The 15112-nt window shown below is 36.1% G+C and overlaps 1 long non-coding RNA gene across 1 annotated transcript; it reads right to left on the reverse strand.

Annotated features, from left to right (window-relative positions):
* Positions 1-6874: 6874 nt before the first annotated feature.
* On the reverse strand, positions 6875-8670 carry LOC132561623 (uncharacterized). Its single transcript, XR_009554719.1, has 3 exons — positions 8617-8670; positions 7531-7607; positions 6875-6913 (listed from the first exon to the last, which is right to left on the reverse strand). It is a non-coding gene; the product is annotated as an uncharacterized LOC132561623 (long non-coding RNA).
* Between the last annotated feature and the right edge of the window lie 6442 nt (positions 8671-15112).

Consider the following 15112-nt stretch of genomic DNA (forward strand, 5'->3'; position numbering starts at 1 on the left):
TGTATACTACTGTAATACTACACCAGCCTTACAAATCAAGAAAATATAATCAAAACTGATCCATGCTGAGATAAATGTGTGTGTAGATAAATGGTGTGTATGTACCACTATAATACAAACACCATGAGATAAATTACTGTAATATAAACTACACACTATAATTTGAGATAAATGGTGTGTATATACTAAAAAATAAAACACCATGAGATAAATGGTGTGTATATTACTGTAATGTGTGTATACACCACTATAATACAAAGCACCATGAGATAAATGGTGTCTAAACAAACTATAATACAAAGCACCATGTATATAGATAAATGGTGTGTATACACCACTGTAATATAAAGCACCATGAGATAAATGGTGTGTATACACCACTATAATACAAAACACCATGAGATAAATGGTGTGTATATACTGTAATATAAAACACCATGAGATAAATGGTGTGTATACACCATGAGATAAATGGTGTGTACTATAATACAAAGCACCATGAGATAAATGGTGTGTATATACGACTGTAATAGAAAACACTATAATATAAAGCACCATGAGATAAATGGTGTGTATACACCACTATAATACAAAGCACCACGAGATAAATGGTGTGTATACACCACTATAATACAAAGCACCATGAGATAAATGGTGTGTATACACCACTATAATACAAAGCACCATGAGATAAATGGTGTGTATATACTACTGTAATATAAAATACCATGAGATAAATGGTGTGTATACACCACTATAATACAAAGCACCATGAGATAAATGGTGTGTATATACTACTGTAATATAAAATACCATGAGATAAATGGTGTGTATACACCTATATAATACAAAGCACCATGAGATAAATGGTGTGTAAACACCACTATAATACAAAGCACCATGTGATAAATGGTGTGTATGTACTACTGTAATACAAAGCACCATGAGATAAATGGTGTGTATATACTACTGTAATATAAAACACCATGAGATAAATGGTGTGTATACACTACTATAATACAAAGCACCATGAGATAAATGGTGTGTATACACCACTATAATACAAAGCACCATGAGATAAATGGTGTGTATATACTACTGTAATATAAAACACCATGAGATAAATGGTGTGTATACACCACTATAATACAAAGCACCATGAGATAAATGGTGTGTATACACCACTATAATACAAAGCACCATGAGATAAATGGTGTGTATATACTACTGTAATATAAAACACCATGAGATAAATGGTGTGTATATACTACTATAATACAAAGCACCATGAGATAAATGGTGTGTATAAACCACTATAATAGAAAGCACCATGAGATAAATGGTGTGTATATACTACTGTAATATAAAACACCACGAGATAAATGGTGTGTATACACCACTATAATACAAAGCACCATGAGATAAATGGTGTGTATATACTACTGTAATATAAAACACCATGCGATAAATGGTGTGTATATACTACTGTAATATAAAACACCATGAGATAAATGGTGTGTATACACCACTATAATACAAAGCACCATGAGATAAATGGTGTGTATATACTACTGTAATATAAAACACCATGCGATAAATGGTGTGTATATACTACTGTAATATAAAACACCATGAGATAAATGGTGTGTATACACCACTATAATACAAAGCACCATGAGATAAATGGTGTGTATATACTACTGTAATATAGAACACCATGCGATAAATGGTGTGTATATACTACTGTAATATAAAACACCATGAGATAAATGGTGTGTATATACCTATATAATAGATAAACTATATAATACAAAGCACCACGAGATAAATGGTGTGTATATACTACTGTAATATAAAACACCATGCGATAAATGGTGTGTATATACTACTGTAATATAAAATACCATGAGATAAATGGTGTGTATACACCACTATAATACAAAGCACCATGAGATAAATGGTGTGTATATACTACTGTAATATAAAATACCATGAGATAAATGGTGTGTATACACTACTGTAATATAAAACACCATGAGATAAATGGTGTGTATATACTACTGTAATATAAAACACCATGAGATAAATGGTGTGTATATACTACTGTAATATAAAACACCATGAGATAAATGGTGTGTATACACTATGGTGTGTATAATATAAAACACCATGAGATAAATGGTGTGTATATACTAATATAAAACACCATGAGATAAATGGTGTGTATATACTACTGTAATATAAAACACCACGAGATAAATGGTGTGTATACACCACTATAATACAAAGCACCATGAGATAAATGGTGTGTTTATACTACTGTAATATAAAACACCATGCGATAAATGGTGTGTATATACTACTGTAATATAAAACACCATGAGATAAATGGTGTGTATACACCACTATAATACAAAGCACCATGAGATAAATGGTGTGTATATACTACTGTAATATAAAACACCATGAGATAAATGGTGTGTATATACTACTGTAATATAAAACACCATGAGATAAATGGTGTGTATACACCACTATAATACAAAGCACCATGAGATAAATGGTGTGTATATACTACTGTAATATAAAACACCATGAGATAAATGGTGTGTAATATAAAATACCACGAGATAAATGGTGTGTATACACCACTATAATACAAAGCACCACGAGATAAATGGTGTGTATATACTACTGTAATATGAAAACACCACGAGATAAATGGTGTGTATACACCACTATAATACAAAGCACCATGAGATAAATGGTGTGTATATACTACTGTAATATAAAACACCATGAGATAAATGGTGTGTATATACTACTGTAATATAAAACACCATGAGATAAATGGTGTGTATACACCACTATAATACAAAGCACCATGAGATAAATGGTGTGTATATACTACTGTAATATAAAACACCATGCGATAAATGGTGTGTATACACCACTATAATACAAAGCACCATGAGATAAATGGTGTGTATATACTACTGTAATATAAAACACCATGAGATAAATGGTGTGTATATACTATGGTGTGTATATAATAATATAAAACACCATGAGATAAATGGTGTGTGTATATATATGGTGTGTATATATAATACAAAGCACCATGAGATAAATGGTGTGTATACACCACTATAATACAAAGCACCATGAGATAAATGGTGTGTATATACTACTGTAATATAAAACACCATGAGATAAATGGTGTGTATATACTACTGTAATATAAAACACCACGAGATAAATGGTGTGTATATACTACTGTAATATAAAACACCATGAGATAAATGGTGTGTATATACTACTGTAATATAAAACACCACGAGATAAATGGTGTGTATACACCACTATAATACAAAGCACCACGAGATAAATGGTGTGTATACACCACTATAATACAAAGCACCATGAGATAAATGGTGTGTATACACCACTATAATACAAAGCACCATGAGATAAATGGTGTGTATACACCACTATAATACAAAGCACCACGAGATAAATGGTGTGTATACACCACTATAATACAAAGCACCATGAGATAAATGGTGTGTATATACTACTGTAATATAAAACACCACGAGATAAATGGTGTGTATACACCTATATAATACAAAGCACCACGAGATAAATGGTGTGTATATACTACTGTAATATAAAACACCATGCGATAAATGGTGTGTATATACTACTGTAATATAAAACACACTATAATACAAAGCACCATGAGATAAATGGTGTGTATACACCACTATAATACAAAGCACCATGAGATAAATGGTGTGTATATACTACTATAATACAAAGCACCATGAGATAAATGGTGTGTATACACCACTATAATACAAAGCACCATGAGATAAATGGTGTGTATATGTACTATAATTAAAAACCAGTGAGATAAATGGTGTGTATAAAATTTGTCAAATACAGTGAAATGGTGTGTATATACCTGTAATATAAAACACCATGAGATAAAGTATATATCTGTCATCCCAATGTAAACAACTGGGAAAAATAATACCACCTAATCAAGTAGATGGCTTTGGAACATATCATACAGTCATGGCTTGTGTGAAATGTTAAACAAAGGGCAATAACTCGGTACGGAGAGGTCATGGGCCCTGACATCACTCCACTTCACCATGCTTCTGTATGACTGATGTAAATATTATGTTTCAACATCTCAAGTAATAAATAACCTGATTACAAATCCAATAACTTAAGTATCATTTTGTGCTCATTATATCAAAGTTTTATTTCTGTAGAGATTTTATTCAATGTCAATGATCAGCCATATGGTCCTAGGATTCAAATGTAAAACAAAAAAAGCACATAACATCGAGTATTGGTAAATATTTTGTAAGGAGTCAAATACAGCACCATCACTGTTAATCAACAAAGGAAAATAGAACATCACCCACCTGATTTCTGAAAAGTTTCACTACACAGAGTTTCATATCTGGGTGTTTTGCATGGGCTGCAATAGCTGGAACTGCTAATGGTTCTGCAGTGGTAGAATTGTTTTTATCACTGGAGAAAATATCCCAGAACTGTAACAAGAAGGATGTCACATTGATATCAGAACCTTCTAAAGTCTACACACCAAACATGTAAACAAAATTTGGTCTCCTCTACAGATGTCGCTTTCCCTTTAATGTTGACATAAGACAATACCAGTATTGTGATACAGTGTATATAAACATTATATATATTCCCTGAAAAGGGATCAAGGTCATTTGTTTCAACAAAGAGGATTCTCCGGAACAGAGCCTTTGGTTAGAAGGCTGACAAATCTTCTGGACGTCAGATCATTGAGGCAAGGAATGATTCTGGGGTTTAAATAAGGCACCCATCTTCTTTTCCATACAAAAGTATGGGGTGTGGCTCAATCGCACTGGTGGAACTTGAGAAGAAGTTGAAAATGTGTTTTCAAGATGGCAGCCATCTTGGATTTTGGACTGACCCAAAATTAGCAAACTTTGGTCAGTGCAATGTCATGATCATTTCATGCAAGTTTTGGCTCAATCGCACTGGTGGTACTTGAGAAGAAGTTGAAAATGAGTTTTCAAGATGGCGGCCATCTTGGATTTTGGACCAACCGGAAATTAACACACTTTGGTCAGGACCATGTCACGATCATTTCAGGTAAGTTTAAGCTCAATGTCACTAGTAGAACTTGAGAAGAAGTTGAAAATGTGATTTCAATGTATTTTCAAAACGGCGGCCATGGCTGCCATCTTGGATTTTGGACCAACCCAAAATTAACAAACTTTGGTCAGGACCATTTCACGATCATTTCAGGTAAGATTCAGCTCAGTGAGACATGTATAACTTGAGAAGAAGTTGAAAATGTAAATTGTTTACGCCAGACAAAAGACGATTGCATTAGGTCATCAGACCCTTAGGGTCAGACGACCTAAAAAATTAAAACACGATTATTTGGTGAATCACATTCCACTACTTATATATATATGTGACACATTATTTTACCAACATAATCCCATATCCAAAGTGTTAGAATCACATGATTAGTAGTGGTCAAAGATAGGGCCTGGATAAACTTTTCTTTGATGTAGGTCAAAGGTCAAATATAGGTCAGAGTGACTTAACCTACTTTGATACAAGACACACCATCTTACCTAGTTGTATTCATACCCCAAGTATTAAGTTCCAGTGATAAGTTTTGTGGAAGATAAGGGTCAGACATGAAGGCAGAAGGATGGACGGACAGGCAGACAGACACAATGCTAAACCTTAATCCCCTCTGGTTCCCTTTGGAGGACTTAAAAAGCCCTATATAAGACATCACTCATTGAACATACTTCAACATCCTCCATTCTGGATGGCGGTATAACAACATTGTCCTCATCACTGATTTGGTCTATGTCTGAGACACTACTGCACCTCGTCAGGCTTGTTGGTGAGTCAGAGAAGGAAAGCCATGGCTCTAGTATATCCACATCAGGATCAGATTTTACCGCTGTACCTGTACCAAATATTCACCAACTTGTGGGTATAACAACACTCACTATCACAGTACATGTTTAATAACTTGTTCTTCAAGATTTCATTTTTTTCTTCATTACATTGGATGTGATGATCTAGTATGATTAATGGCCTGTTGGATACTGAAACCATTTGGGCTGTACATAATAAAGAATAAGGAGACATCTTGGTCACTCCATCATACATAGTAGTAGAAGTTTTAAAACAGCAATGTTCTTTAAAAACTATTATAAATTTTCATCATAAAGCTTGTCTGCCTATCTTAAATATGCAAGGTTAGATTTTCTCTAACATGGGAATTGGAAATCTCGCACCATCCAAGATTTGTTCATCTTGCCTAATCTCTGGTCCCTTCATGTAACACTTGATGCAAATATCTAAAGTAATGTAAAATCCAATATCTTTCTGATACCAAAATAGAGGTACATGTTAAATACTAGTTTACCAGATAGATAAGAACCTAAAGGCGATTAACATGTAATCTCACCTTAACTGAGTAATTTGGTGACAAAAAAGTTAATCAAAGGAATAACTACTTCTGAGAAATAGAATCTATAACTTGTTAAATACTTGTTTACTTCACTTAACATTTTGTTAAATGTCATTCTCTACTGTAATGAGATCACTCTTGAACACAATCAAGTTAATCAAATGAATAACTACTTCTGAGAAATTGAATCTGTAACTTGTTAAATACTTGTTTACTTCACTTAACATTCTGTATCATGTCATCCTCTACTGTAATGAGATCACTCTTGAACATAAACAAGTTACATTTCAATTGATGAGATTACTTATAATAGATTGTATATATTGTTATCAGCTCCTTATAAACACCATGCTACCACTCACTGTGATTTAGACAAGACTCTCCTAGATCTTCTACTTCCTGAAAAAAAGAAAGAAATGAATTTAAAAGACTTTGTTGTGGCTTGGATAAATGTTCTCTGTTGAGATAAACACAAGCTACTGGACACACAATACTGATATCTGTAGAACAATTTTACTTAAATATTACAAATATAAAACAACAATAGAACAGTTTTAATATTAGCACATCATTAAAACAAAATCATATGTACGGTGCCAAGCATGAGATTGGATGGATTAGAGTAGAGTTACTATATATATTCTCAACATTATATAAGGATATTATTACTGAGAAACTGTAGACAAAATCATCAAAACGAAAACTTTTACAGGAAGGTGTCGTTCGATAGCAAAAAATGCTAACCCTTTTGGAACACATTGTCTTATTCATAAGGATTGCTGTGCAAATCTTTGACCATATTCTGGCCTAGTTTCATTGATGTTGAGCTTCAATTTACTTTTGCATACCCCATAATAAAAAGGTGTGTACTGTGTACACCAAATGATATTGTCTATACATTACACATTAAAAGCACAATGTTGACCAGTTCTATCTATCATGTTAACAGCTGATGTGACCAATTGAGAAATGATAACAGATTACAGAGATTAGTATCACTAGACAATGTTGGTTACCTGGGATTTTGTACCATCTGAACAAAGTTGTTGATCCAAAGTCCTTTTATCCTCATCTCCACATACCAGTTCAGATCCTAAAGGTAATTTACAAAATCTAACTTTACATTTAATCATTCCTCACCTATCTCTATAGTTTATTGTCAGTAAATGTAGAAATATTGAGTACAAACACAACTGATGTAATAGTGTAGGACTACTATTGTCAGTAAATGTAGAAATATTGAGTACAAACACAACTGATGTAATAGTGTAGGACTACTATTGTCAGTAAATGTAGAAATATTGAGTACAAACACAACTGATGTAATAGTGTAGGACTACTATTGTCAGTAAATGTAGAAATATTGAGTACAAACACAACTGATGGAATAGTGTAGGACTACTATTGTCAGTAAATGTAGAAATATTGAGTACAAACACAACTGATGGAATAGTGTAGGACTACTATTGTCAGTAAATGTAGAAATATTGAGTACAAACACAACTGATGGAATAGTTTAGGACTACTATTGTCAGTAAATGTAGAAATATTGAGTACAAACACAACTGATGTAATAGTGTAGGACTACTATTGTCAGTAAATGTAGAAATATTGAGTACAAACACAACTGATGTAATAGTTTAGGACTACTATTGTCAGTAAATGTAGAAATATTGAGTACAAACACAACTGATGTAATAGTGTAGGACTACTATTGTCAGTAAATGTAGAAATATTGAGTACAAACACAACTGATGTCATAGTTTAGGACTACTATTGTCAGTAAATGTAGAAATATTGAGTACAAACACAACTGATGGAATAGTTTAGGACTACTATTGTCAGTAAATGTAGAAATATTGAGTACAAACACAACTGATGGAATAGTGTAGGACTACTATTGTCAGTAAATGTAGAAATATTGAGTACAAACACAACTGATGGAATAGTTTAGGACTACTATTGTCAGTAAATGTAGAAATGTTGAGTACAAACACAACTGATAGAATAGTTTAGGACTACTATTGTCAGTAAATGTAGAAATGTTGAGTACAAACACAACTGATAGAATAGTTTAGGACATGTCTTTTAAAATTTCTTACCAAAAGGTAAGCTGGACCCTTTATCCATTGCATTATTTTCCTGTTTCACATTCTGAAAGAGAAATACATTGTAAGTAGAATTATTGGCTGTGATACATTGTGATCACAGGTATAGTGACAAACCTATTAAAGAAAGGTCCATTGGGCTATATCACTGTATATTCACAAAATGACCCCAAAATATTCTCACTTGAAAATTCTGAATTATCCCCAGAAGTAGGGTCAGAGGTCAGACTCTGTTTCAGTCTAAATAGCATGAATGTGTTTGTATCTTCAATCCCAGCAAAAGGAGTGAGGTTACAACATACAGGCTACAGTATACAGGAGAACTGAAGTATACACAAATATATTATCTTGTTTCTCAAGCTGTCTTTTATCAAATTACCCATTAACAAACAGATTCTGAAGAATCTTCAGTAACATAAAGGAGAAGTTTCTGCTACAGTAACATTTCATGAAACTAGATACAAGGCAACATGTTGGCAATTAACACTTATCTACATAAATAAGTGGGGAGAACCCATGGTCATCACAGTATCCACACTTGGCCGTCACAGTATCACCACACCTGGCCGTCACAGTATCACAACACCTGGCCGTCACAGTATCACCACACCTGGCCGTCACAGTATCACCACACCTGGTCATCACAGTATCCACACTTGGCCGTAACAGTATCACCACACCTGGCCGTCACAGTATCACAACACCTGGCCGTCACAGTATCACCACACCTGGTTGTCACAGTATCACCACACCTGGCCGTCACAGTATCACCACATCTGACCGTCACAGTATCACCACACATGGCCGTCACAGTATCACTACACCTGGCCGTCACAGTATCACCACACCTGGCCGTCACAGTATCACCACACTTGGCCGTCACAGTATCACAACACCTGGTCGTCACAATATCCACACCTGGCCGTCACAGTAACACAACACCTGGCCGTCACTGTATCACCAAACCTGGCCGTCACAGTATCATCACACCTGGCTGTCACAGTATCACCACACCTGGCCGTCACTGTATCATCACACCTGGCCCTCACAGTATCACAACACCTGGTCGTCACAATATCCACACCTGGCCGTCACAGTATCACAACACCTGGCCGTCACAGTATCACCACACCTGGCCGTCACAGTATCACAACACCTGGCCGTCACAGTATCACCACAAGTAGCCGTCACAGTATCACAACATCTGGCCGTCACAGTATCACAACACCTGGCCGTCACATTATCACCAAACCTGGCCCTCACAGTAACACAACACCTGGCCGTCACAGTAACACAACACCTGGCCGTCACTGTATCACCAAACCTGGCCGTCACAGTATCACCACACCTGGCTGTCACAGTATCACCACACCTGGCCCTCACAGTATCACAACACCTGGTCGTCACAATATCCACACCTGGCCGTCACAGTATCACAACACCTGGCCGTCACAGTATCACAACACCTGGCCGTCACAGTATCACCACAAGTAGCCGTCACAGTATCACAACACCTGGCCGTCACAGTATCACAACACCTGGCCGTCACATTATCACCAAACCTGGCCGTCACAGTATCACCACACCTGGCCGTCACATTATCACCAAACCTGGCCCTCACAGTATCACCACACCTGGCCCTCACAGTATCACCACACCTGGCCCTCACAGTATCACAACACCTGGCCCTCACAGTATCACCACACCTGGCCGTCACAGTATCACCACACCTGGCCGTCACAGTATCACAACACCTGACCGTCACTGTATCACCACACCTGGCCGTCACAGTATCACCACACCTGGCCGTCACAGTATCACCAAACCTGGCCGTCACAGTATCACCACACCTGTGTGAACTTTGCATTGTTTAACCATAATGATGAAAAGATGTATGGCACTTCTTTAACTTGATTCTGTATCTTCACATACAAGTTTACGATTATTTAACTTTCACACAAGGATTTACAAAACCTTAATCATCATTCTGTAGAGAATTGCTATCTTACCTCTATATCAATGCCAAACATCACTTGTCTGTCTGAGCTGGTGTTGTAGGGAGAGCTGCTGGTCACATTGTGTACCTGATCTGGGAAGTCACCAGGTGGATGTCCAGCCAGATTGTTTCCCTTACCAAGCCTCAATGTAAGGGAAAATCTTTCTATATATCACCATTATTTTGAATGTGTCTCATTCATTTACTCAATAGGAACAAGAGGCCCATAGGGCATGTACCACTCACCTGGTTTAATTTGCTAAAATTGTTTAATTCAAACTAAAGTAAAGGAATTTAAATACCTACATTTCTTACTGTCCCTCCTTCCCAAAGAGATCAGATGCACTGTTTATACAAAACCTAATTCCTCTTCACCAAAGGATACTTCAGATCTAAGTTAAGCAAATCCAAACATTTCTACAAGAGCAATTGAATTTTTTAAAATTTGTTCTATTTCTTCTATTTTCACATCATAATTATGTTTATCGTTTGATGCCCAGCTGTTATCTATGGTTATGGGTTGAGGATCTCAACTGTTGCAAAGACATTACCCAGAAGCTATGCCTACCCAAGGGCCAATTCTACATCATAATTGCGTTTATTAGTGATTAGGGCACTTAATTACCATGACCTACTTTTCAACAATGGCATATTTTTTGGTCATTTTTTCCAATGAAGGTTTTGAGATATATCATCAAATGACATTTAAGAGAAAAAAAAATTGGAAAAAAAAAAATTTTAGTTTGATAATTATTGCAATAATTATGAATTTGATCCCCCACTTGTCCCCACTATAACAACTGACCAGCCTTGAGCTGACCTTAGATTAATGTCATGTCATTACCGCCTGACCTCAAGTTTTTAATAGACAAAAAATAAAAAGTATTCGTCATGGCCACCAGAAGGCCCAAACTGGCACTCCTCCTTTCCCATTTCCTGCCCCGCCCATTGGGCCCTGGTGTGCAGGAACACATCATTTATACAAAAAAATGTTCCCTTCCCCTAAGGATGCTTTTGACCAGATTTAGTCGAAATCCCCTCTGTTGTGCATGACTTGTAGTATTTTGTAGGAAAAGTAGACAGACGACAGACAATGGATGGACAACAGATGCCGCAGTATACTTATAGCTCAGTTGGTCCTGCGGGCATCATAGAGTGTTGCTGACCAAATTTAGTTAAAATCTGTTCGTTTGTTAATGACAAGTAGCTATCTATAGAAAAAGTTGACATGCTGGACAGATGGACGACAGACACCATGGAATCCCACTAGCTCACTTAGTGCTAAAAACGCTGTCTTCATGTCTCAAACTACAAGATGTCAGAATCTACAACGTCAAAACAAATCATCAAAGAAGATTTTTAAACCGTCCCTAAATACACACTAAAGATTGTGTCGGGACACAATTAATAACATTATTAACTCCCCTTTTATTATAACAATAACATTACGTCACAATGTAGGTTACTAAGTAACGTACAGTGTACATGTAATGTAATCACCTGAAGATGGCCGCGAGGCCTGAAAACGTTAGTGATATATTTGTTTGTCATGTTAAGTGATTAATTTTCTCTGTATATACGATACACAAAGTTTTTATCTTTTTTTATATATATATATATATATAACTGCTTCAGTATTTAAACCTATTATATATATATATATAACTATCAGTATTTAAACCTATTATATATATAAAACTGTATCAGTGTTTAAACCTATTATATATATATAAATGTATAAATGTTTATACCTATTAGATATATATATATATATAACTGTATCAGTGTTTAAACCTATTATATATATATATAACTGTATCAGTGTTTAAACCTATTATATATATATATAACTGTATCAGTGTTTAAACCTATATATATAACTGTATATGTGTTTAAACCTATTATATATATATATCTAACTGTATATGTGTTTATACCTATTATATATATGTAACTGTTTCAGTTACTTGGATATTTGGAGAATGACACAAACTCTGCACCATATTTCATCCTATATTTATCATATGGATTATCTAGTGAATCTATTGTATGGCCGAGCACAGACTTTCCGTAGGATGAATAGACGCTTGTCTTCGGACTGGGACCCAGGGCCCTTAGAATTGGGAAAAATAGTGGCGTTTTCCGTAGAATTGGGAAAACGTGGGGTCTAAATTGGGGAACAAAAATACTATTTTGCATTGGGAATCTGCCCCAAATCTGGCAGATCGAGAGCCCTGATAATAGAAATTATGATTTTAAAACGGTTAAATGGTACACTACACCGAAGGAGTGTACCTATATACTACACTGAAGGAGTGTACCTATATACTACACTGAAGGAGTGTACCTATATACTACACCAAAGAAGTGTACCTATATACTACACTGAAGGAGTGTACCTATATACTACATTGAAGGTGTGTACCTATACACTACACTGAAGGAGTGTACATATACACTACACTGAAGGTGTGTACCTATACACTACACCGAAGGAGTGTACCTATATACTACACTGAAGGAGTGTACCTATATACTACACTGAAGGAGTGTACCTATATACTACACCAAAGAAGTGTACCTATATACTACACTGAAGGAGTGTACCTATATACTACATTGAAGGTGTGTACCTATACACTACACTGAAGGAGTGTACATATACACTACACTGAAGGTGTGTACCTATACACTACACCGAAGGAGTGTACCTATACACTACACCGAAGGAGTGTACCTATAAACTACATTGAAGGAGTCTACCTATATACCTCACTGAAGGAGTGTACCTATATACTACACTGAAGGAGTGTACCTATATACTACACTGAAGAGTGTACCTATATACTACACGGAAGGAGTGTACCTATATACTACACCGAAGGAGTGTACCTATATACTACACCGAAGGTGTGTACCTATATACTACACCGAAGGAGTGTACCTACACACTACACTGAAGGAGTGTACCTATATACTCCACTGAAGGAGTGTACCTATATACTACACCGAAGGAGTATTACAGTGAAGGAGTGTACCTATATACTACACCGAAGGAGTGTACATATATACTACACTGAAGAGTGTACCTATATACTACACGGAAGGAGTGTACCTATATACTACACCGAAGTAGTGTACCTATATACTACACTGAAGGAGTGTACCTATATACTCCACTGAAGGAGTGTACCTATATACTACACCGAAGGAGTACTACAGTGAAGGAGTGTACCTATATACTACACAAAAGGAGTGTACCTATATACTACACTGAAGGAGTGTACCTATATACGAAGGAGTACTACACTGAAGGAGTGTACCTATACACTACAACGAAGGAGTGTACCTATATACTACACCGAAGGAGTACTACAGTGAAGGAGTGTACCTATATACTACACCGAAGGAGTGTACATATATACTACACCGAAGGAGTACTACACTGAAGGAGTGTACCTATACACTACAACGAAGGAGTGTACCTATATACTACACCGAAGGAGTACTACAGTGAAGGAGTGTACCTATATACTACACTGAAGGAGTGTACCTATATACTCCACTGAAGGAGTGTACCTATATACTACACCGAAGGAGTACTACAGTGAAGGAGTGTACCTATATACTACACCGAAGGAGTGTACATGAAGAGTGTACCTATATACTACACGGAAGGAGTGAGTACTACACTGAAGGAGTGTACCTATATACTACAACGAAGGAGTGTACCTATCTACGACATCGAAGGAGTACTACACTGAAGGAGTGTACCTATACACTACACTGAAGGAGTGTACGAAGGAGTGTACATATACACTACATGAAGGAGTGTACCTATATACACTGAAGGATAGGAGTGTACCTATATACATATATACTACACGAAGGAGTGTACCTATAGTGTACCTATATACTACAACGAAGGAGTGTACCTATATACTACACCGAAGGAGTACTACACTGAAGGAGTGTACCTATACACTACACTGAAGGAGTGTACCTATATACTCCACTGAAGGAGTGTACCTATATACTACACCGAAGGAGTACTACACTGAAGGATTGTACATATACACTACACTGAAGGAGTGTACCTATATACTCCACTGAAGGAGTGTACCTATACACTACACTGAAGGTGTGTACCTATACACTACACCGAAGGAGTGTACCTATATACTACACTGAAGGAGTGTACATATACACTACACTGAAGGAGTGTACCTATATACTCCACTGAAGGAGTGTACCTATATACTACACCGAAGGAGTACTACAGTGAAGGAGTGTACCTATATACTACACCGAAGGAGTGTACATATATACTACACCGAAGGAGTACTACACTGAAGGAGTGTACCTATATACTACAACGAAGGAGTGTACCTATATACTACATCGAAGGAGTACTACACTGAAGGAGTGTACCTATACACTACACTGAAGGAGTGTACCTATATACTACAACGAAGGAGTGTACCTATATACTAC

Source organism: Ylistrum balloti, unplaced genomic scaffold (assembly GCF_031769215.1).
Source record: "Ylistrum balloti isolate Yb309-2 unplaced genomic scaffold, AGI_CSIRO_Ybal_v1 Utg371242, whole genome shotgun sequence".
NCBI lineage: Eukaryota > Metazoa > Mollusca > Bivalvia > Pectinida > Pectinidae > Ylistrum > Ylistrum balloti.